Raw genomic sequence first — 25,981 nt, forward strand, 5'->3', positions numbered from 1 at the left:
TCTGGACTATAGGGAGGATGATCTATCTGTTGGAACCCACACTCTAAAATGGCAGCTTGTGTAACACCAGCAGTATGGACAGGTGCATTATCGTGCAAAAGACGCACGCCTCTGGTCAGTTTTCCTCTACGTTTTACACGTATGCAGTCTCGCAATTTATGTAATAATGTTGCGTAATATTTACCATTGACAGTGGTATTAGTTTCTTTAAAATCTATCAAAAGAATTCTTTCAAAATCCCAAAAGATCGTGGCCATCACCTTTTTTGTCGACTTGTAGACTTGTAGAATTTTCTTGGAGGTGCTTCACCCTTACGACTCCACTCCATTTTTTTTTCGATAGAGGGTCATAGTAAAGAACCATAGTTTCATTTCTCGTCACAATAGTTTCTGTCACAGCCCTCGGTTCCGACCCACAGCGTTCCAAAAAAGACCGCGCACACTCGACACGGCGTTGTTTTTGAATAGCCGAAAGGTTTTTAGGAACCCATCTTGCACTAACCTAATGTATACCTAAATGATCATGCAGGATTCGATGAATACTTGTATCAGAAAGCTTAGTAATTTCGGAGATTTCCTTGACCTTTAAAAGTCGATCACTCAATACTACGTCTTCCACAATGCAACAATATCTTCCGTTATGAACTCCACTGGTTGACAAGTTCTTGAATCATCTTCAAGGAACTCCTGCCCCATTCCAAAACGTTTTGCCCATTCTTCCACTACAGAATACGAATGAGACCTTTGGCCGTACACACCATCCAGCCTTTCTCTAATAATTTTAGGTGCTAACTCTTCTTTTGTCAAAAACTTTATGACTGCTCTATTCTCAATTTGTGTTATTTGCGACATTTTTTCGGACACGTCTTGTTTAAAATGCTGTCAATAAAAAGCTATTTGATGCAAGACTTCAATTTTTTTTTCGAGCCTACTAAGATATATATTTAAAAGAAGACAAAGTTTTATCGTGATACTGGAGCTGCATCTATGTCAGGTCAGGAAATTTTGGCGCTAACCTCGTATACAGGAAGCAGGTAGTTTGTAAATATTACATTTGATAAAGACACGGTGTTGTCGAATATATATAATTTCGTGAAAAACTGAACTTTTAGTTCTTATTTATTTTGTTAAATGGATTTTCATCAAGTAAAAGCCGCCTCAGTTCAATATTTTGTAGCAAATATTTCATAATTTACACATGAAATTGAAAAAATATCAAATAACACCACACACAATAACACCGATCAACAGGTCATAACTGACCACCGTCCTCCTTTGACAAGTGAATGGTTTTCTCACCCTTTTTGCTCGAACCGTCGGTCAATTTGGAGCAAGATGTGCCATCTCGACGGCGTGGGAGATTTCCCATTTTACACCTTGCGTACCTCGTTGTTTACCGTTACAGGTCATTATTTTATTATCGCATATCTGCAAAATCAACATGTGTACGTACGCTGTGAGTTCTTGAGTCATGCGGACTCGTAATTTACTGCCTAATATAAACATCTCGACGACGTTGGAAAAAAATCCATATCGCTACATGGGTAAGTACTTACATACGGTACCTTTCACCCCAGAACCTGCGACTCTCCGCATACCTGGAAACTTATTAGATTAGGAAATAGCCGGTCGTATCAGATTTAACGTTAAAATTTAATTTGTTTCTCTTTACGCTGGGGTTTTAACGTTTCAGGTACGCGGCTGTCATTTGTCAAGAGATGGCGAAGGGCTAAAAAGTAAATTCAACAAACCAAATTTTTAGAAGTAAGTTTGTCTCCTACACGAAAGAGGCGCTCTAATAGACACTATTAGCTAAGCAAAACTGTCTTTGCTATTCTGTGTTTTCCACTTTTACTGGATCTGAATAGGATGGTTGCCCTGGTTCTGTGGCTTGGTTTAATCGGCCTTATAATACTTAAACCATAGTGAATATGTGCCGTGTTGCTGGTTGATTTTGTAAGGTTATTAAATAGATTGTATTAATTTATTGGTTTTGGAATCAGATCAAAATATATTTTCAAAAAGATGCTGTTCCCTCTTTAAATTTGAGGGTACCAGAATGGGAGTGTCTTTTGAAGACCTATTAACCAGATCAAGCACTAAAATTTTTATAAATCTTCATTTATTAGCAACTGAACCTGAAGTTGTTAAAACCACACCTTCTGAATTTAAACCAGAACACTGCAGCTTATTAAAAAAAGGGAAAGCTAACATACATTGCCGTAATTGATTCTAAGAAAATAATGTTATAGGGTAGTGATCATCACCTCTCATCATCAAAAAATTTTAATATCTTTTTTACATATTTCAAGCGATATGTCGGAGGTTTCACAACTAGTTTCAAAAAATTATTGCAAAGACGATAAATTCTCGACTTAACATAGGGGAATTTTTCATAAAATAAACCTTATGCACGTAAGAAATTTCAAACTTATCAACAATATTTGACAAAAAATGTTTACAATTTGAACTTCCACGCCTGTGTACAATTAATATGTAATTAAAAGTAGTTTACTATTTGCGTGCTTTTGATGGGTCTAAATAAAAATGTTCAGTTACAATTAATTTATGAATTTTTAGGATTTTTAAGATTTAAATTCTCTCATTTATCGGAGCTATCTGATTCCCCCAGACACTAGGTTCTCGAATTGGTATCAGAATTGCTGATCTATCTCCCCCTAGTGTCTTTTATCTATGATTTCTTTAAATAACCTAACGGAATAAAAAGCTGAAATTATAACTATTTGACATGCATCGAGGTTTATAATTTTGTAAAATTGATATTTAATGATAAAATGTATTTATTAAAGACTCTTTGCAACTGATAATTTAACAAAATATAAAAAACCAAAATCTCATAACTAATGGAGAACCTTGAAAAATGGCGAGGTTATATTGTTCATAAAATGACAGCTGTTGGTTATTTTCATAGATTATGGAACATACATTTGTTAATCCGACTACAGAATACAAATCTGAAGGAAGAATGCGTCGGGGAATATTGCAAAATTATTGCAAAAGTATTTCTAATATACTCAATTATGCTTTGATTAAGAGTGTTTAAGAAAGTGTCACCAGTTTGATAACCAAAACTAACCAAATCAAATTGGTGGCTAACATGTGTGTCAAATACATAACAGCGCGAAGCAGTAAAGACAGTTTTAACTGCAGAAAACGAATTTGAATTTTTTGCAACTGTTGTTGAAGATCCACATAGAACCTGAATTTATCTTAATATATATATATATATATATATATATATATATATATATATATATATATATATATATATATATATATATATATATATATATATATATATATATTTTTTTTTTGCAACTGTTGTTGAAGATCCACATAGAACCTGAATTTATCTTAATATATATATATATATATATATATATATATATATATATATATATATATATATATATATATATATATATATATATATATATATATATATATATATATATATATATATATATATATATATATATATATATGGAAAAATGTGATGACACTATACTCCGGGATATCATCCGTTCGCTCGTTGAACTCCGACTGGAATCCTGCATCCGACTGGAATCCTGCTAATCCTGCATCCGACTGGAATCCTGCAGACGTTTCGCCAAAATCTCACTTGGCATCTTCAATGCTCGCGCTCCGAAGTGTTCGAAGTGTTTTCGGAGCGCGAGCATTGAAGATGCCAAGTGAGATTTTGGCGAAACGTCTGCAGGATTCCAGTCGGATGCAGGATTTGCAGGATTCCAGTCGGATGCAGGATTCCAGTCGGAGTTCAACGAGCGAACGGATGATATCCCGGAGTATAGTGTCATCATATATATATATATATTTATATATATATATATATATATATATATATATATATATATATATATATATATATATATATATATATATATATATATATATATATATATATATATATATATATATATATAATTCAAATCATGATTTTACTTACTTTTTTAATTACTTACTAACTAGTTTTCTACTAGTATTAGGTTTAAGTAATTATTAGTTAAAAAAATTATAAAAAATGTCCCTTCAGAATTAATTGTTTTCCTAATAAACTTCGAACTTGATTATTTTCAAAAACGTATAAAGTGTACTGAAATTTTTAGTAGTTAGTTTTGTTAGAGAGGTAGGTCTAGGTACTTAACAAATATGAAATTTTAGTTTAAACCATATAGGAATTTTGTGATACGTCTTCTGTTTTTGCAGATGAGTACATCCGTTCAATATTTTCTATTTTTCTACCCGATAATTATGTTGCTCCCTATGAAGGTTATTAGAATGTGTTTGATATTGTGTTAATTCATTTTCATTCACAGATGTCTAAAGTCTGAAGTCTAAAGTATTATTATTACTATTATTAGATATTTTTTCTATTATATTTATAAAAGAGCAACATATATATTAATCACATCGTGAAAGTTTATATACATTAATAAATAATATCAGTCAATTCGTAATAATATTTCAAATGTACCAGAAAAATTAATTTCAATACCTCCTTTTTGAAATATAACCTTGGCATTCGATGATTTCTCATGCCATATTAAAAACTTCAAACGAAACGGTGCGTCGCATAGAAGGCCCGTAGATAGTAATCTCGTTTTCCTGAATTTCTTTAAACACGTCCCCCGTGATGTTTCGATAAGGTTTAGAAATTTATAAAGCGACGAATTTACTGACCCGACAGATGTAGTTTAATAGTGGGTGAACGAAATAAACGTGTGGGAATTCCGAAAGTTGACCGTTCAACCCTTTGACGAGGGACCACAATGCCAAATGTTTGCCCCAATAATAGATGGCCGAACTTTATGTTTATAAGATGAAAAATGATACACACAGGTACATTTCGAAGACAAGTTGTTTTCAAATAGTGTGGGAACGGACGGATTTCACAGTATTTGAAATCGACATACATTTGGTCATTTCTGTCGGTCTCACACCATGAAGTTCTGAAATAATAGCAAGTCGATAGATGAGTGGCGAATAAAGACACCCCGAGAAATTCCTCTGCCTGCTAAGCCATGAAAAGAAGGCCGCGAAAATAACGTTTAATCTACTTACCACTGGCAGCTAAAAAAGCATGTACGATTAATAGCAGTTGAGAAAAACACTGATTCGGGATTTTATTTATTTATTTCTACCATTACTACACACCTAAATTACAGGTTTCGATGCTACAAAAGTAAAAAGCAACTGAAAAAGCCTATCTGACAAGTTAAGGAAAAAAAAAGTTTTATAATGTGTGCTATCTTATATCCAAAGTCCAAATACTCTTTTACCTCCACAGTTGGTTCTGTGGTAGGGTACAAAAGAGGTGTTATTTACACGAGTTGTTAGTAATCAAAGTTAATAAGTACTAAGTTAAAAGCTATATAGCGAAGGAAACGCTGGACTTATTCGGATTCCATAGAGATGAAGCACATTGCATGTGGGGCTGAATATAGGAGTTTTTATGGCTGAAGGTAACCAAACTAGAGTCAACCAGGTACACCAAGGACCCCTTATCGATGTTGTACTCAGTTTTCAGCGAAAAACACTATCTAGATCATTTGGATTTCAGCGACACATACCCAAAAAGCTAACTCTCCCAAACTGTACTCGGTAAATGCCAGTCTACTGGAGCAATGGTCAGCAGTAACTTAACAGGAATAAACATTAACACATCATGAAAAACTGTTAAACTAGAAAAAAATCATAAGCTTATAATTGATAAGTTGGCCATGGATCAAATTAATAAAGTTCATGCTATGGATTTCATCTCTAGTAATTTCAGTTTTAATAAATGTTTTAATCCGATTTTGAATTACAAAAATGTTGTACTACTAAGCAATCCTGCGTGCTATAGTTTTAGATATCATAGGTGTGATAGTGGTTCCTCGTTGAGTAAGTGATCCACGTTTAAAGCTCAAGGAAATTTCAGAAATTACTAGGCTTTCTGATACAAGCGTTCGTCGAATCCTGCATGATTATTTGGGAATGCATAAGGATAGTGCAAGATGTGTTCCTAAAAACCTTTCGGCTATTCAAAAACAACGCCGTGTCGAGTGTGCACGGTCTTTTTTGGAACTCTGTGGGTCGGAACCGAAGCTTGTGATAGAAAGTATTGTGACGGGAGATGAAACTATGGTCCTCTATTATGACCCTCTATTGAAAAAAGAATCAATGGAGTGGCGTCGTAAGGGTGAAGCACCTCCAAGAAAATTCAGAGTTTGCCAGGGATTGTGAAGGAATTATTTTGATATATTTTAAAGAAACTAATACCTCTGTCAATGGTAAATATTAAGCAACATTATTACATAAATTACGAGACATGTAAAACGTCGAGGAAAACTGATCAGGGGCGTGCGTCTTTTGCACGATAATGCACCTGTCCATACTTCTGGTGTTGCACAAGCTGCCATTTTAGAGTGTGGGTTCAGAAGGTGATAGATCATCCTTCTTATAGTCCAGATATGGCCCTCAGTGACTATTATTTTTTTGGATATTTCGATTTTGCAGACAAACCAAAAGAATATTTTTTTAAACGGATTGAGTTGTTAATAAAGAGATGTAATAAGTGTATTGAAGTTAAGGGGGATTATATTGAAAAATAATACAAAATTGTTATTCTACTTTGTTTCTTTCATATTCAGGCCGGGAAATTTTGGCGCTGCCCTCGTACATTTAAATTATTCTGTTTCGGCACAGGGAACCAACGACCGATAGAAACTCATAAACTAATGGCGCCATAACCTTTTCACCAGAAATTTTTACAGTGAAATAGAATTTCGCAACATTCGTATTCTAAGTTTTTTTTACATTTTAAAATGTTTGTAGAAACCACAACCACTATAAATGTCGCATCGGCAGTGGCGTCGGTCATTTTTTTCACATACGAAATTAATTAAGTCACTTAATGGAAAAACGTCATCAGTTTAGTATAAAGTTTAATACTTCGATTGAATGGGATAACAGAAATTGACTATAGGTAATGCTCGCCGAGGAGTAAATATTACCATTTGCATACGGACGTTAAATACATGCAATCTCCGTCACTGCATGCAGAAATATCAAAGCTATAAGACAACGCTAGCCGTAAGATGATCTTATGACATTTAAGGCAGACCACAGAGAAGATCAGCTAAGGTCAACTGATGTGCGCTGTTTAGAAAATGGAAACGACACGATTAGACAGGGGCTTGTCATATGAGGTTTTTATAGCTCGCGATCCTTTTATGTAAACGCGGCACATAAACGAATATAAAGCCTTATTGTAAAGTGAACTTTCTCGATGACAATGTGTTCTTATTTCGGTCGGTAGCTTCAATGTTAATTAATTGGCAATTAACGCGATGCTATCAAAAATGAATTGAGCGTCTCCAGAACGTATTTTTTTGAAAATCGCGATTGTGAATGTACTCTCGGTATATTTTTGTGACGCGATGCGGAAGACATTCATTCATATTCTTACGTTTATAAAAGCAATGTGCATTTCAATTAAAATATAACACATTAAAGTTGCAAATTATTGATTGAAGTTCATCCTCCCCCATGAAGCATGTAAGGTTGAAATAAATTTTTAATGTTTCTGCCCGCTTTTGTTCCTAACTTCCATTTTTTTTAAGCTTATTTTAAAATTCTGGTTTCTTATTATTTGTTTCTGTACTACAACTACTACGACTAAAGAAAAATGTCACAATTTGAGAGTCGGGTGTTTGTAGTACATTCCTGGCAGTAAACTTTATCAGAAATAGTGCAAAATTTATCCTCTGGAGAGTGGATGGGGTTAAACAAATAGGCGCAAGTTGTTATGTCATAGAAAACTTATTTAAGTTTTTAATTTATTTTTAAGGGTTTTATATTCCTAAAACACAATTAAAAGAGATGCAGCTGTGGTACAAGGATCAGATTAGATTAGAATTAGCGCAAATAAATATTATATTAGGCACTCAAGGCATATTAAAGCAACGAAAAACGTAAAAAATAAAAAACAATGAGAAGTGATCCATGTGTAAACAATGAAATTGCCAAAATCATACACAATGACGTCATTTAGCGGTTTGGCGCACTTTGGTATGAACGTGTTCTCGGAAATATTTTTTACTACGTACAAGCTTTTAATTATTGACAAAAAAAATCTCTTTCTCAAGTAACCGTATCAAAGCTTAAAAAGTGAATGAATTGTGCAATAAAAAGTGTGTTAAAATCAATTCAGGGTATTTTGGAGGTGTATTAGTTCTGCTTACCCCTCATTAGTGAAAGCATAACTATTGGCGTCCCATGCGGAGTTATTATTGAGAACTCGACCAATCCAACGTCCTCTCACGGGCGTTACGTCATTGTTTATAGAGAAAGCGAGTTCCGTCGGACATTTTGAATGTCCACGGGATTTTAAAAACTTTTTTAACCGTTACGTAGATTCAGTTTCAATATTTCAATTCAAATGGAGAAAGAAGGAGCAAAATTTTCTTAAATTACAACTCCTAATATGCGGAATAAAAATAAAGTTTGTTTTTATTTTGACGCCACTGTGCGGCACATGTGATGTGTGATGTCATTGTTTGGATTTTAATGAAGTTCATAACATTACTGTTATGAAGCTTTTTCTCCTTGTTACCGAATTGGTGCTCCTTGATGGCATTATATCCTAAAGAGACACAACAAGGCCTTACTCTATACTGAGCAACATAGATCATATTCTAAACACACGTGCACTTTAGAACAAGACTATTCTGAATAAAGTTTTGGGTATTTTTAGGATAGAACCACCTTATCCTATTAACATTTAAAACCCATTCCATGGCTAAAAGATTTTTTATGTTTTTTTATAATAATATTAATAATAACATTTTTCCAACAACATTAATTACAACATAACCAATTATTTCTTAGCGACTGCTTGAGTTTATTTTCATTTTTTAAATTGGTTTATTCTTAAATTCAAAGGGTAACATGTTAAATATTTTTGGTATGGTATAAAAATATATTTTTGGCATTCCATTTGCAATAATACAGTTATCATTTTGTGATATTTTGTGTGGCTTTGTGCAAATAAATTTGCTTTTTTTGACTGATTAATTTGTAATACTCGGGTATCATTAAAGAAATCTTAAAAAAACCTTTCAGGCATATTTTTGAGTGGGAATCAAGGCATTGCGCTTGTCCGTGTCGTCCTTTCAGATTCTACAGATCCGGACAACAAAATATCAGTTGGAAATGGGGCTTGACTTATTAAGTTCTATGGTGACACGGGTTGTCAATAAGTTCGATGTGAATCTATTTACAGATCACAGAGGAAAGAAATATGAATTTTGATATTTTAAGCAGTTCTACATCTAGTGGATGCTTATACATTACTTTACAATAAATAAATAGTAATAATAAATGAACAGGTCTTTATTTTGAAGTACATTTCAACGAAATACAAAAAATATATATGTGCCAGTTCCAAATAACCAAAGCCAAATTCTAATGACATAAATAACTAATAGAAGATATAAATAGAAAAACATAAAAATTACGAATCAAAGAAATGGGTTTGAAGTATGCACTTTTATTCATTTTTGAAACATTCAAATTTGCATTTTAGTACTACGTTTTGTTTTTATTTATTTATTTTTTAATACCACTTACTGGTCTGAGAGAATCTTTTAGGGTTCTTTTTAACGCTTTCCTGGTTTAAAACTAAATTGATCTTTTACAAAATTCTGTTTTCTGTTTAGGAATTCTGAACCTATGAAGGTATCATAATTGGCGATTATCACGAGGCAAAATCTTGTTATACAGATAGGATGGCTTCTTGTTTAATACGATTTTATGAAACATACACTCTACGTTTCACATTCAACCCCTTGATTTTACTGTCACATAATTTATGAGAATATATTGTCTTCGCCTCATACCACAAATGAGTCTTAGACATGAATTTTTGAAATACCTGAATTCTCCGTATATCTGAAGAATCTGTTTATGCATGGTTTAAATCTTAAAGAGCTGTCAAATTTCAATCCAAGCTTGTGAGGCGCAATGTATATTTTCGGTATCAACTTTTATGAAAAAGTTTTGTTCGATTTTTTTAGTTTTCTTTTTTCCAAAGATCATAAAATTCGTTTTTTTTTGCATTTATCTTGAGAGAAAGGTTATTTGACTAATTAACTATACTAGATGTGTCTTGGTTGACCATATCCATGACCAATAAATAGTTACCTAGTGAAAAATATATATGCAATTCAGTAATTTGCATAATATCATGGTTTGCAATATTCAATAACTGAGTCCAGTATATAAGTGTAATAAATATAAAGAAGATATCCTAAAATTAATCCTTGGGCTACTCCAGATATAATATCTCCAGACAGAAAACTCTGAACAAGATTGAGAGGCGTGTTAAATAAGGCCACGGATTTTAGAATTGCTATTAGATGGTAGTTGAACGTATCAAAAGTAAAGTAAACTGTTTGTAGATGAATGATCCTTTCTAATATTTTTGATAGGGTACACAGTATGCTAACTAGAGGACAATCTTTAAATTGCAAGGTTCCATAAGCTTTCAAAAATACCAGATATTAGACTATAATTTAGTAAGTGGGTAAGGAAAGTTAAAACGTGTGTCGACACCAAAGAATCAGTTTTAAGTTTACACAATCAGGCCCGCTAGCACTAGATTTTAAACCATGCACTATTTTTTGAATTTCATTTTCGGTGACATTTTGAAATTCAAAAGAGCGATCAGGAGTTTTATTGGGGTATGATTCAATAGTTTCCTGACTAATAGGTAATGTGGTTATGTTATTGTGTGTATTGTAGTTTCCCTTTTTCCCATATTAAGTGACTTCAGAGTTGCCCGCGTTTGCTTAACTCCCTCAGTTTGCATCTTATGTTCAAAATATGATTTTTTTCAGGTGAGTGATAATATAAGCTACATGACTGGTATAGTAATAAATGGTTAATTAGAAGAAGAAGATCAATAGAATAGCCTGCAAGATCTGTAGATATTATTCCAATGGATTTTTTCCTTTGGGGACATTCAAAATCCAAAGTGTTTAGGGAAAAACCACAACATTGGAATGAAAATGAAAAGAACAAAAAACATGGCTCTATACATAAAAAAAAGTGGACGTCAGAATTAAATGGCGCGAACTCGCTATCTAGAATTACGGGAAATTATATTTTTGTATTTAGAAAATTTATTTTAAAAGGTAATTAAAATGCTTTCACGTAAATTTAAAAACTGTGCAAGGAGCCTTTCCAAAATTAAATTTGGTTTTTAATTCTTTTCTATTTTTATTCAGTATATGTATGAACTTAGCGAAAAATAAGGTAGCGTTGGGTAGATACTAACCACTAACTAGGAAATTTCGAATATTTATGTGGTAGACAAATACATTTTTACTACCCACGTCTCTAACGGGCTTTCGCATTTATACTTTCCAAGCCCACACGCATAAATTCGCTGCAAGGACTTTTTCGGGAGCTTTTACTCGTTCATTACCGGGTAGTAAAAATTTCAGAGACACCATCCCAGAAATGCATAAATTAATTTTATTTCTTCCATGAACGCGCCGCGATAAACTTCGCAAGTTATTCATTCAATACCCTTTTCTTCTTCGGTAAAGTTTAAAAGAGTCGCAAATAAGTCTAGTTAATTCAAACTTCAAATGACCTGGTCGCCAATGGAGAAATATGTAGAAAAACAATTTGACGGTAAAAACAATTTAGATTGTCGACCTTAAGTGTTACGCCAATGGTTTCGGTAAGATCGTTAAACGATGCGATGCTAACCAATAAAAATTCGCAGCTATTTAGGTTGACCCGATCCTATTGCGGTGCCTTATTCTAACACGGACCTTTGTATACGTAGCCCGTTTTATTTTGCTGTAAATCTCATAGATTTTATTATACCGTCATGTCGTCAATTAATAGGTGTTTTATTAACATTTAACGTTTGGATGGATTAAATAATGTTGAGCGTAAAAGTTCCAGGCCAATTACGCTCGCTTACTGAATCGTAAATGTCGAGAAATGCCGTTGTTTTTCCCGAAATACAGGGTGCATCCCAAATTCGCTGGCCCTCGTACTCACGGGTACCTCTTCTTAATTGACTAGTCACATCCAGGAATTTTTTTTTTTTGCACAACCATTTAGAAATTTTATCACTACCAAAGGACATAAAACCGTAGAAATCGCTTATTTATGTGTAAAGGAAAGATCTTATATATGAGTTCAAAAGTCAACAAAAGCGCTACATAAATTTGTATCACATTTTCAAGTAAATACAAAATAGTAAAAAAAAACAATATTTTGGATTTGTATTGCCATTTTTGTTAAGTCCATAGCATGTAGATTACATCGCGGAAAACATATATTGGAAATACTATATTGATTATGTTTTATTTTTTGAAAATATTTACTGGTTTTATCTGTGAAACAAAACTTTGTTATTGCAAGTCTAGACAAGTCTGCGCATGTAGAATAAACATCCAACAATTAGCGTGTTCTTTAGTATTAGTTTGTGCCTTGTGCAGTGAACGTTACAGTGCGTAAAATATAGCATTTCCGAGATATTTGACTCAAAAGGAATTAGAGGCAGCTATGGAGGAGATCGTGATGGATGAGGACAACAATGAAAGTCGTAAGTATTATTTGGATTTACGTATTCTTATGTATTGTAGCATTCCATTCCTTGTAAATTTATGCTAAAAATAACGTGGTAAAATATTTATAGAACATATCGACGTGGTCTATATTCCACCCGACGTAGATACTTTGACTGACGAAGAATATAAGAACGATAACATAAATCTACAAAAGCTAGGGGAACCAACTGATATAGTTGGATCTTTCGAGTTACATACACCGAATGATACAGCTGCCCTTCAACAGTCCTGTAATTTATCAACCACTGAACCTGAATGGGTCTCATCAGATGATGAAACCCTGGAATTCAACAGAAGACCTATGCTTTCTGCAAACGACAGGCTTGCTTCTACTATCAAATGGAAGAAAGGTCAGATTGAGTACACTCACACACCTATATCCGATAAATTGAGATCATGTGAGGAACTAAAAAATAGCCTTTCTGGAAAAACTCCGCTTGAAATACTTTTTATGTTTTTTGATGACGAAGTGATTGATTTGATTTTAAATCTTACATTGCTTTGCGACTTTTAAAAATTGATAAAACAATTACCCAAAGAAATCTTGAACCTGCCATAGATGAAATGCTTATGATAATCAAGGTCACCTCATGATTGTTCATGCTAATAAAGCCTGAAGGAGATGTAGAATCTGCCACAGCCACACAATGTGCATTTACATACCTCATGCTTTGTAAAATATCACCAAAAATGAAACCGAGCGTTACCAGTGGTGCACTCACGCACCATAAAATATTATGCGTTTTTTTGTATCAAATCAGGTTCTATTTGGAAAACAATCTACTTTTTGTTGTGTTGTGTCGAATTTCAATTTTTTTTTGTATATTTATGTATAAATTATATGTTATGTGCCCAAACACATTATTTAATGTTTTTCCCAGTGGTTCGTTGACGTACCAGTATTTGTATGTTTCGATTTTTTATTTTTTTTCTGACACATGTAATGTATTCTTAAGTGCAACAAAATGAATAATTTCAGAGCAAAAAAGTATTTTTTTTATTTTTTTATGCTTGTAGAGTGTTGTCTATCATTATTTAATAATAGCATGTATTTTATAATCAATTATTATGCGTTTGTAATGTCCAATTACCTATAAGAATCTTCAACGAATATCTAAATACGATAGTTAGCGATTCGGGGAATCCCAATAATAATATGGACTAAATAAATGTAAATTTTATAGTATTTTTAAAATTATTTCGATCAATTGCCACAACAAAAATGGCTGGATATTTCCACCACTTCTATGGTATCAAAACAAATGAAAATACAGTACTATGTATAAGATTTCAGCAGATATTTTCATCTATGACAATTGTTTTTTCATCTACAGTGGAACTCTTGTTTATGTACCGGTATCTCATTTTCTTATACACCTGTAACTCCTCTATCCACCCACAGAAAAAAACCGAAGGCTATAGCAACGACTGTTGACAATATCGTTCGGTTTAAAGCCTTTTTGGGTAATGAGTGATGGAAGAAGGAAGAAGAAGGTATTCGTTTCTTTTTTTATGCTGATTTCTTCTCTCTGGTTTCGTGATTGGGTTTGTAATTTCGATTTTTATTTTTTCTCTTTCTCTCTTGTTTGTATTAAAAGCTTACTTAATTACTAGTACATTTAGTTAAGTAAAATATATAAACAAATAAATAGTAAAATAGAAAATTTTATATGATATGGCGGCTAAATGATATATCTTAATCGATATGGTCTAAATGTAAATAAAATTTAAAAACGTTCCCTCTAAGTGCAAAAATTCACATACAGGTTGTCCCCAAACACGAGGGGGGCCATTGCGATCTCTAAAAATGTAACAGATGCGAAGTGGCTATAATAGGCGCAAGTTTGTTCATTTTGGTGCCTCATTCAAAACCGAGAAAATTCCGATTAGTTCCGCAGATATCCATATAAACTGAAAACAGCAATTTAAAAAAAAATTCTGGCCTTAATTTTATATATTTTTTAAAACAAATGCACTCTCTGTCCTATATTATTACATAATATTTTTATCATATAGTTTCGTGTGCCCATCATGAACTTAATTTCTTGAAATACAGAGATGCATTTGGAAAGAGTTCGTCATTCTGCAAAAATTCTCGTGTCCCACACAGCCTTAAAATTGACAATGAAGTCAAATTGACACAAAAATTAAGGAGGCCCTGGAACAAAAGCATTATTATGCCAAATCGCCTTGACGTATTTGTTAAATATTAGAGTTTTAATTACATTTCAGTACACATACATGCATTTTTTTCAAATTATCAAGCTTATTCAAAATATCAATTAGAAAAAACAGATCCGTATTTAAAAAAATGATGTAGTAGACGGGCACACAAAACCGAAAAGTCATAGTTAAAACTAAATAATGTCAAAGGGTAAATTGTCATTTGTTTTCTTTTTTTAATTATTTTTTTTTTAATTTTTAGAAAAGTAAAAAACAAAAAATCGAACAAATAGAGATTATTACGTAAAGTACTATCAAATACGTATTTTGAAACCACCAAATAATTCTCAAAATAGCCTGTAGGGGGCGCCGATCTACGATTCTCCACAGCGGATTCACATCCGTTTGTATAATTTCCCTTTATTCGAATTCGAAGTAATAAGAAGAAAATAATGACGACGAAAAGACAAATAACCGTTCGTTTGCCTGCAAAATTTGTGCCTTAAGTGACACCTATACAACCGGAATAGTAAAATGCGTTTCGTCTATGCAGTCGCAAAATTTGTGAGAATATGATTCGGGTGAAGCAAGCAAATGGCGTCTTGTAGCATTAACCGACGCGACGGTCGTAAAGAAATGCCGAGATATTATAATTTCTTGAATGAATTGCCGCGGATGGGCGTCGCCCGCTGTTTACCCGGGTACTTGGAATTTGCGTTTGATATTTTAACGACATTAGAAGTTTTTTTTAAATATTCACGCGATAGATTAAAAGTACGCGTCAGTTAATACAGTCATTTCGAATGGGACGAAAACTTCAACCAACCACGTACACTTTCGAAAAATATTTTATAGTTTATAGCATATGGTATTTACGAAACCCAAAATATGTGGTTACTTATAATGTTTCTATATGTTTCGTATAAAAATCTTAAATAACCCGCGACATTTTCAAAACGTTGACTTCATAACACGCTAAGTAAATGCAAATACAATGAATACAGAAATTTTATTGATCTCAAACATACAGTTTTACAACAATAGAAAACAAAAAATATAAACACTCTCAACAAACATGTATTATAAATTAAAAACAAATAAGCAATAGTCTTATTTTTTTTATTTTGCTTTTTTTTAATTCAAAATTGTATATTTTTAAGAGTTTTTAGATGGCCTCAAAGTACAACTCGACCATTTTATTTTATTTTATGGAAATATGAAAAAAAATATGCTTTAGGTGTTCTGAAATTTTGTAAGTGCAATGTTATACATTTATTTATATCTATATTATATTATATAATGTAAGGTTGTGAGAACCACCACTGAGAGCACTTGTGCATAAATTTGGGAGAGAAAAGCAATTCGTGTCGTCAAACTTTTTAAAAAAATTTAAAAACTAGCTCAAGCCTGAAATGAAAAATATTTTATGAACTTTATGACCCGGAGGATCCTCAGATACCAGAATGCCCAAAGCAAAAATTTCTCGCTTCAAGACTGAACCGGTTTTTTAAAAGTTTTTCAAAGTTTGACGACACGAATTGCTTTTTTTCTCCCAACTTTATGCACAAGTGTTGCCATTCGCGGTTTTCATAAACTTATCAGCTTTATCTAGTTTGCTTTCAACTTCTAAAACCATTAGTTCTGCTGCAGTGTGACTGAAGATCAAATTTCTTAATTTCGAAACACGTATCGATTAAAAACTGGTCCGTAATATATCTTTTTATAAGTGGGTGGAGAAAACCAAGAGCTTTCTTTTAGCTAACTCCACACTCTGAAAAATGGACAACTATTTTCAAATTTTATTTTGTATCCATTTATTTTATATATTTATAAATTTTAAAATTAGGAAAAAACTATGTGGTGAGTCTATATTATGATATATATGACCATGTATCTGCTGCATATCGTCAACTTAATTGGCTTAAAATGGAACAAAAAAGATATTTACATTTCAACATATTCGTCATGAGAATTTTCCATAATCTCGATTTATCGATTGTGCTAAAGAGATCGGCTTATTCCTAGAAGTACCATCCAACCTGTAAACGTAAGGTATAGAGACAAACAGATCTTTCACATTTAAAGCAAAATGCATTTAAAAAAATTACAAATATCGTCTGCTAGAAATACAATTTTCCTAAAACGTGTTGCTGCCTGAGTGGGGTTTATTTTTCTCTTTTCCGGTTTTACAGGTATTTTCCATAGTTTCAGTAATAAATCAATATAAATTTAAATATATATTTTTAATAATAGTGCCAATTTATTAACGACATTAAGAGTTCTATATAGTTGTTCAGTAGAGTATCGTGGTAATTTTTTGCATATTAATTTTAATTTATTTTAATTGAAAATAATTTTATTTACGTTTGCTCTTCCATTTTTATTTAATTGTAGTTATGGATTTTACCTAATAGGCAATAATATTTATGTTACTTGGGAGAAGGTAACAGCATGTTAAGGTCAGGTAGTGGTGAAAAACAGATTTAAATTTTAAATTGTTGTTTATGTACCATTCAATCCAATTGATTATAATAAAAGCAATGGAATTAAAACTAATAAAATGTGATGAAAAAAATATGTAAAATAATTTTTCACTAAATTGTATTCAGAAAATACAATGGTTTTTCTTATCTTGCACCTATCTCGTTTATGATACTCTTCTCTAGGGCTTAAGTGTAAAATCTCTGCATCCAATAAATATTTATCAGGTTTTATTACAAATAATACCAATATTAATGGAAAAAGTCTTGTATTTTAAAAATGCTAAATTTTAAAATTAAATTAAATTAATATTTTACCTTTACTTTGCACCCATGTGATGCGCAATTGCAAAATACCCACAAAAGGCTACGCAACCCCTCATTCGGCATTAATGAGCATTGAAATTGTATGATTTTTGCAATATCATATCTAATAAGGTTCATAAATTTTCCTCGTCTTGCCTTATCAGCAGTAAGCAGTTAAAAAGAAGATGGAATATAGACTCCTGTTGGTTTGAAGTAGAGATTGTGGACTAATTGATAAGCAAACTTAGTAGCGTAGTTCCTTGCTAGTCTGACTTTGCTAGTAATACAAATCTTAGGAGCTACAAAAACAACCAAATCCTCAGAAAGTGGTTACCTACTTGCTAGTACAAATTCTGGTCTACCCTTATTTTTAAATAACTTTTCCTGGATATTTGAATTTAGGATGGTTTAAAAATGCAAAACTTGCGTTCTCAGTTTGAGGGGAAATAATAATAATAATAAATAATATATTTTTTTTCAATTTTGGATTCAGATTTTCATAATTTTTTTTATTTAATTCTGTCCATGCTTTTGTAGGAAAAGGCACCGAGTCATCTCAGATAAAATTTAACCTAAATTGAAATTTTCTGGTGCAACCTGGTATATTATAGTGAGCAATTTTTTTACCTTTCACCTTTAGAGACGTTATTTTGCTTAGTAAAAATGTTAGTTTTCCTCAATTAGTTGAAAAATCACAAATACACCAAAAACACGGCCAATATTATATTTATGATAATTTGAAATCATTGTACATTTCCATTACATAACGAAGAGAATTGAGTAAACAAGTAAGCGATCCACTTATTCATAGCATGATTAAATCATCTGCAAATCTATATACTAAAAGAAACTTCGGGTGAAGTAGAGAACATTGACATTGAATTTTTCAAAGAATTGAGAAATGAGGATCTGAGATTGTAACTTTTTCCAGCTGGTTTAATGATTACTTAGCAGCAGTTAAAAAACAACTGTTATATATCATTCGTTGTCAGTTGATTAGATATTTTTAACTGATAAACTTTGCTAATACTCTTGTCCGGTATATGATGTATGATAAGTTTCAGGAAAATCACTACGATGTAAGTATTAAAAACGTTACAAAAGAATCGAAACAGAGAGTTAAGTTTGATTAAATTCAATACAATAATTCATATTTTAGAAAAAAGACATGAAAGTTATGAAATTAATATTGGCACACGGCGTATTATTTGGTGACTAAACAGCGCAAACTAATATGTGACCAGTATGGTCGCTAGCAGCGGTTGTTAATATTATCTTATCAACGTTCCACCCCGCATAACATGGCGTTTTATCACTAGGTAAACATTTTTCGCCTACTTTCCCATGTTTGTAGTTAACGTTTAATGAAATTGACCCCGATGTTTTTTTGTAAATTCTCAAAATGCAACTTTTGGCCATTGCGCATTGGGCACAATACATTCTCCCTTTTCATTGATCTTGGTTTATTGCTGCAGTGTCTATCTCTGTAATAGAAAACTGTAGTGATAGTTTTGGGAAATAAAGTATCCACAACTCCATAAAAACTTTCCTTAGTTTGTCAGGATATGGTGTTTTCCGACATAATCGCAAATAATATCTAAACGCAGTAATATATCAAAACAGCAGGCACATCTAGAGACCCCAGTAGATGTAAACAAATAAGAAGTAATAGGACAAACACAGCAATCGCAGCCAAGATTTCTAGATTCCTTTGGAACGTGATTTGGATATATAAAAGTTTGTGTCCAAACAGTTTTTAAGAACAACTGAGATGAAAACATAAGGACTAATCATAGGTTAAACTCTCAGATTTAGTAAGATTTCAAAAATCGCAAAAGAAGAGAGACCAGTATGCCTTGGTCCGCGTTGGTATAATCTATTAGAATTTTTTGCCCACGAACGACGTACCCTCTATATAATTCCAACAATGTTCGAAATAGGGGATATAGCTCTGGATCTCCTTAGTTTCCTGGTAGCCGAATTTTTTCAATGGAGTAAATGGTTTTCAAAAAACTACTTGTATTCTGAAACCATGCAGTATGTGGTAATTATAAATGACGTCATCGCGTGTAGATTGAGGGCGAGAAATGGTGATTTTCATTTGGATTTTTTCAAATATCTCGAACAGCGTATGTGATAGACCAAAACCGTAAATACAAAAATTGTAGTCCTATAATACTGTTTGAACGGATTAGCTATTGTTTGTACGAATTTTGATTTACGGTTAATAATTTACTCTCTAAAAGAACAATTTTCAGGGTCTTTTAGATTTTTGTCCATAACTAAAACACCTTGTATATAATCGAAAAAATGCGTGAAACAAAAGTCATAGCGCCGGGTCTCCCGCGTATTACGGATGTAAAATTTTTCCGATCGGATGAACGGCTTTGGAGGAAAAGATGTTTCTCTAGATGCCAAAATATTCACAAAAAAAAATCAAAAATTAAAAAAAAATACTTCGCGTTATTTTATTGCCCCAAATTAATGATTCTAAATGCGGGTCCAGACTTCTACTTCTCTCCCAAGTGAAGTATTATGTTTTTTAATAATGCACGGAATATCGCAAACAACCTGTTCAATACTTAAAAAGCGTAAATACAAAAGTTTACGCTGTCTATATGGGCTATATCGTCATGTAAAAGGGGGGGACCCGTTTTTTAGAATTTGCGGCGCACCCTGTATATTTTTGAAAAATTACCAAGAATAAAAGTTTATGGAATCGTTTCCTGTGCCTGTTCTGGTTCAATAATTTTTTCGGTCTTGTAAACGGTTTATGAAAAATAGTCTTTTTTGTAAACCCTTGCACAGGCGAATTTTTTTTTTTTTTTAATACTTCCCGGCGTCGGATCAGGGCCATTTCTTCTAAGCTTATGTGCCTCGTGGAAGGTTAAAAAGGAGGCAAATTTCAATTTTGTAGCTCCAAAAGACGAGAACGGAGAACGTACAAAAAAAAATTGTACCAACGGCGATCCCATAGGACCTACCGTTATCGAGATATAAAATTTTTATACGAGCGCAGATACTTTCAAAAATTCGATTTCATCAATTTTCGAAAATAACAAGAACCCAAATACCGACCATATAAGTTTATAGCTCGTAACAGTAAAGGTTCCTCGTGTAATTCACAATTTTTCCAAAAGTTAATTTTACTACGATCTACTCTCTTTTATTTGGGAAATTCGGGTGGTCCCGTCCATAAACTTTGCCAACGCGCGGTCTCAAGTTCGATATGCACCTCGGCACATAAAACACTGGAAGTTTATGGTAAATTAATTGTCACTTAGCGAAATCTCGTAAAACGGTCGGTTTTAAGACCCTAGCGATTTTTGCGTTTTGAATTATTTCTTTAACAATGCCACCGTGCTAAAAATTGTGAGACAGTATTTCGCAAATCAGTGATTTCCACACGATTTCTGGGGATGTCGCATGATTTCGTGGATAAATAATTTTAATTAGCAACCGAAAGCCCACGAATTAAAGTCTGTGGTGGGAGTAGCGCTGAGGAAGGCGGTATCGATATTATTACGACTAATAATCATTTTAATTTTTCAAACAAACTTCCACAGGCTACTGTAATACTTCTGGTTTCCTCCTGCGTCGGTTTTTGCTGAGTCGAACTTGCTGACGTTTCGCCAATCATTCTGTTGGCTTCTTCAGAGCTTGACTGAAACTGGCTCGCATTTTACTCTGTACCTGCTTATATATTGTTTGAGGGGGACGGAGCTAAATGAGGGGCATAAACACCGTCTCGGATGACTGATTCCCATATTGGTGACAGATAAAGACCTGAGTCTAGGTTAAGATTGTTAGGTTGCTTATAGATTTCTATGACTCTTTGTTGGTAGAAGAATTGATTACATGCAAGAATTTTAGTTTTATCGAATAAAATTTTATGACCGGTTTCGTGATTGTCTTCGGAAACTGCTGATGAGTTTATTTGTCTTAGTCTTAAGCCTCTTTGATGGTCTGTGAGCCTAGTTGATATTTTTCGTCCGGTCTCTGTACTGGCATCTCAAATGGAAATTTTTCTCTGACGGATCGAAGATGTTGAGAGATTTTTGGACACGTGGTAAATCTGGTTTTGACGATCTATTTCTTTGGAACTTTTGATATGTGGTCAGTGATGTTTGGAATGTAAAGAAGGACAACAGTGGCAAGTGCGCTTTCGGCTTCATTGCTATTGGAAGGTTGTGGCGAAGTGTATTTTGGGATGGAACGCTTAATATCTTTAATGTGGAAATTTTTAGAGAGAAGAGCAGAGGCAAGGTGTTTTAATTCTGGGTTCAAAAAACATAAAACATATGTTAGGGTGTATGAAGTTTAAATGTCTCAGAAAATCTATTAGGGATTCCTAACCATGAGGCCAAATAACAAAAGTATCATCGACGTAGCGTTTCCGTAATTTTGGTTTTAGATGGAAGGTGTTGGCTTCTTAAAAATAATCATTTTCATCAAAATTAAAAGAATTATTCGAATATTACACAGGAAAAAACTATGTTTTACATAAGTAAATTCATACTAAACTAAAGTAAATAACCAAATTAAAACCACTTAAAATAGAACCGAAACAATGGTTGCTGAGTACTAATAGAGAAAAAATTAAATCGGTAATTGATATAAAGCATAAGTAGGAAGTATAATATTGCATATTCAATATCATTAATTTATCCAAACCTAGCATAAGCATTGACACATAACATAACACGATCTTTCCATTTTATTGACAATTTTAACTACCCCGATGTTGACATTTTAAACTACACAAGTTATACATTAATTCTATAACCGTATTTGCAAGTAATAGAATTGTGAGGTAAATTTTTAAACTTAGTAATATTGCAATATTTGTGATATTTAGGAACTATAATGTAACAGCCCAAGGTGTACCTTTTGTGGGAAATCGTTTATTTGTTTTTTTTTTGCTTATCATTTCTTTCACACAATACATCGTAATCTCCATAAATAAATAAACCATAATGATTATCAGTAATATTTCAATTTTGGCATTTTCAAAACTTTGCATTTTTAAGTGGCTTGGCCTAAAATGGGACTTTTTAGTCAAAAAAGTCAAAAAAGAAAACCAATTGACATTTTACGAAAATTAATTAATTAAAATTAAATTAATAAAAATTAATTTTACAAATTAAATGAAGAAGTTTAGGTTCGAAAAGTTTATTGAAAATTGAGATTAAAATTAAACTGTCAAAAAATTTCAAATTGAAAAGATTAAAGATATAAGAAATCACTCTAATTTATATTGTTTTTTATTAAATAAGTTGTGAAAATTAAAAAAAGGCTAAAAACATGTGACGAAATTTTGTAAATGCTACCTTACCTAAGAACCTGTACAAAACATCAAAAAAACAAATTATTATTTACAATGAGTTTGTATTTTCTTGAACAACTAACAACTTATTTATGATTTAAGCAATTGATATGTTCAAAATAAATAAAGGCAGGATGGTTAATAAATAACTAACTAAAAAGAAATAAATAAAAAATCAGTCAAAGTAATTATCAAGTAATCTTCGGTTATAACAATCCTAGACCATTTTTTGCTGACTTTCTGTCGAAATGAATTTTCGAAATTAATGCTTGACACTTTTTTTTTTAAGATTTTATTATGATTCGAATAAAAAATATCCTCGTTTCCATACAACGTTTAAATATTTTAAACGAAGAATCACTTTCCATGAAACGCCATGCAAATGGTTCAAGTTAAATAAAATCCTTTACCTGAAATCTGCACACCATATCTACATTTCAAAACTCCCTGTTTAGTGCTCACGGTTCAATAAAATAACAGCTACATTTGGACAGTATTTCCCGTAGTGGTTGAGCCCTCCAAAAATACAATAATTAATATTTCTTAAAACATCAATACCAAATACCAAATTTTCTACAATATGGCCCAGATATAAAAATTACTTCAGAGAATTTAAGAGGAAGTCAATTTAATATTTAATGGAAAATATTGATAGGAAATAGAAGAGGTAGAAGAATAGGGAGAAAAAGAAAGAAAGAAGCAAAAATCCCAACATTTTCTTACACTATAATTTTCGTTGAAAGAGTTTCAGAAAAACCTAAACGAGTATCAAAATTATTTGCGAAAACAATGTAGAAAAAGTGTTTGAAAATATTTTCTTCTACCTATGATTAACAAACAAACTCCAACATCATCCAAAATTGGCAAAAACAAACACAACACTTAAGAAATAAAAAGTGTTTCTACTTCGTTACCAAATTCGTCGGTGTAACTATCTACCAACGGTCTATAAGTCTACATTTACCGCTAGATAAATTTACCTAACAAAACGGTCAATTAGGCCGAACCAAAGCAAATAATAAGCAAAACAAGGAACGTTTCAACCAGGACAAAAAACGCAAACAGATGCTTGTATCGTTCAAATTTATTTCTAGGTACTTATGGTCGCAGAAAAAGTATATGGTGCTTAAATGGCCTCGTGACTAAAGTATCATTTATAAAAATTGTTGCATACTATGCTATTAACAAATAAGAACAAGGGTAATACCAAGAACTTTCATCCAAAATTAATTTATTCAATGTGTGGTAATTTATCGCTATTAATAGCTTTTAAATTTAATTTCCAAAACCAATAGTTACAAAAAACGAAGGAAAACCCTGCGCCAAAGAATCCTTAAAAAGATACCTAGATTCTCATGTAAAATATATTAAAAATTAAGAAATTATAATCAATTAAATTGTCAGAAAGTTCACACACCACAAAACGACTAACCATACATTAGTCTCCCGTACAATTACGTAACTATTTGGATATTTAAATTGTACCAGTGATAATCCAAGACGGACAAAATATATTTCACGGTTTTGTGATTCCAATTGCAGAAAAATAATGGTGGAATATACAAACATAGAAACGGTATATTCAAAGTAGCCAACGCTGACCGGAAATGATAATTTCAGTGCGGGTTGTAACAATTATCGAACATTTCAGAAACACACTTCGTTATTTTTGCGGTTGAACGGCAACCCTAATGATTGCAGGGATAGGTGGACGCATAACAGACACCCCCGCGAGTAGGTGAAACAAAAAACAACGACAAACTCGAATAGGGTCGTTTTTCTGGCGTACCTAAACGAAACCATCTAAAATCCGTGAAATCTATGAAATATTTGTCAATTCATAACGTATTTCTGGATTTCGTTAGGTGGTTTAGCACTTTCAAATGTAAAAAACGCCAGTACGTGATTAAATAACTGTATTAAAAAATTAGTGGTATCAGTCGCCTTATACTATTTTCAGACAAAAATTGTTATTGTTTATATTGTTTTTCCTTTTGCTCTTTCTCTATTTTCATCTTTTTCATATTTCTAATATTACCAAATAATAAAGATTGTCAGGGTTGTCACAAATACGTCGTTAGAAAATAAAAGGAATCGTAAAATTGCTTAACATATGAGCAGAGAGTTAAAAGCAAGAATTGTGACCAAGTTAGAAGATGGTTGGTCCTTACCAGCTCAACATTTTAATGTGAGCAGAACAACCGTTTATCCGTTAATAAATGGCGGCAGATAAGACCACTTTCCCATCAGAAGAAAGCACGCTCTTAACTATCAAGCAGTTTTAGGATGGAGTTATATCTTCCCATGAAAATATCTTCCAGTCCTCCAAAAAGTGTCAAATGAAAGTGTCCAGCAACGTTTAAACGACAGGTACACGGTAAATAAAAAGGAGTGCTATTTCGGATCTAGAGATCAGTGTGGAAAAGCTTTACTCAAAAAATAATTATATTTTCCAACAAGACACCTGTCCTGCCTGCATTGCAAATGGTTCTAGAATGGCAATACATCAAAACATATGGGGGATAATGGTAAAACCGCTGTATCCAATAAATTTTATACTTCAAAAGAGCAGGAGTTATGGCAAGGGAGTATCGAAAGAATTGTCGCTTGAAGAAAACTTCATAACTCCATGACCATGAGCCGAAGAGTTCAAGCTGGGATTCTTCTTGCCAAGTTTATGGATCAACAGTGATCTAAATTTGTTACAATTCTTGCATTTACCTAAACCTAATTGTTTTTAAGTTGTTTATTTAAAAGTTAAAAATTATCTTCTTATTTTTTTGTTTAGTTTAGGCGTTTCTTAATGATAATACTTGCTAGAACAATCAACGATAAACAATAAAATTGAATAAAATACTGAATACTCTAATACCTATAAAATATAAGCATAACATACATTTCTTGCAAGTTATCTTCACGAATTTATCTTGCTTGCAATCATTTCTGTAAATGTCTGCTCTTATGTTTTCAGCTAAAATAATTAACAAACTATCCACAAGCAAAACAAACTTAAATATTAAAAATATGAGT

The 25,981-nt window shown here is 32.5% G+C and overlaps 1 protein-coding gene across 2 annotated transcripts in view; it reads right to left on the bottom strand.

The window, feature by feature from the left end:
• Positions 1–25,981, bottom strand: part of LOC132705379 (B-cell lymphoma/leukemia 11A) — a 96,567-nt gene that overhangs the window by 61,578 nt on the left and 9,008 nt on the right. The window lies entirely within an intron of this gene.

This window comes from Cylas formicarius, unplaced genomic scaffold (genome assembly GCF_029955315.1).
Source record: "Cylas formicarius isolate icCylForm1 unplaced genomic scaffold, icCylForm1.1 PGA_scaffold_7__23_contigs__length_41026272, whole genome shotgun sequence".
Classification (NCBI taxonomy): Eukaryota; Metazoa; Arthropoda; class Insecta; order Coleoptera; family Brentidae; genus Cylas; species Cylas formicarius.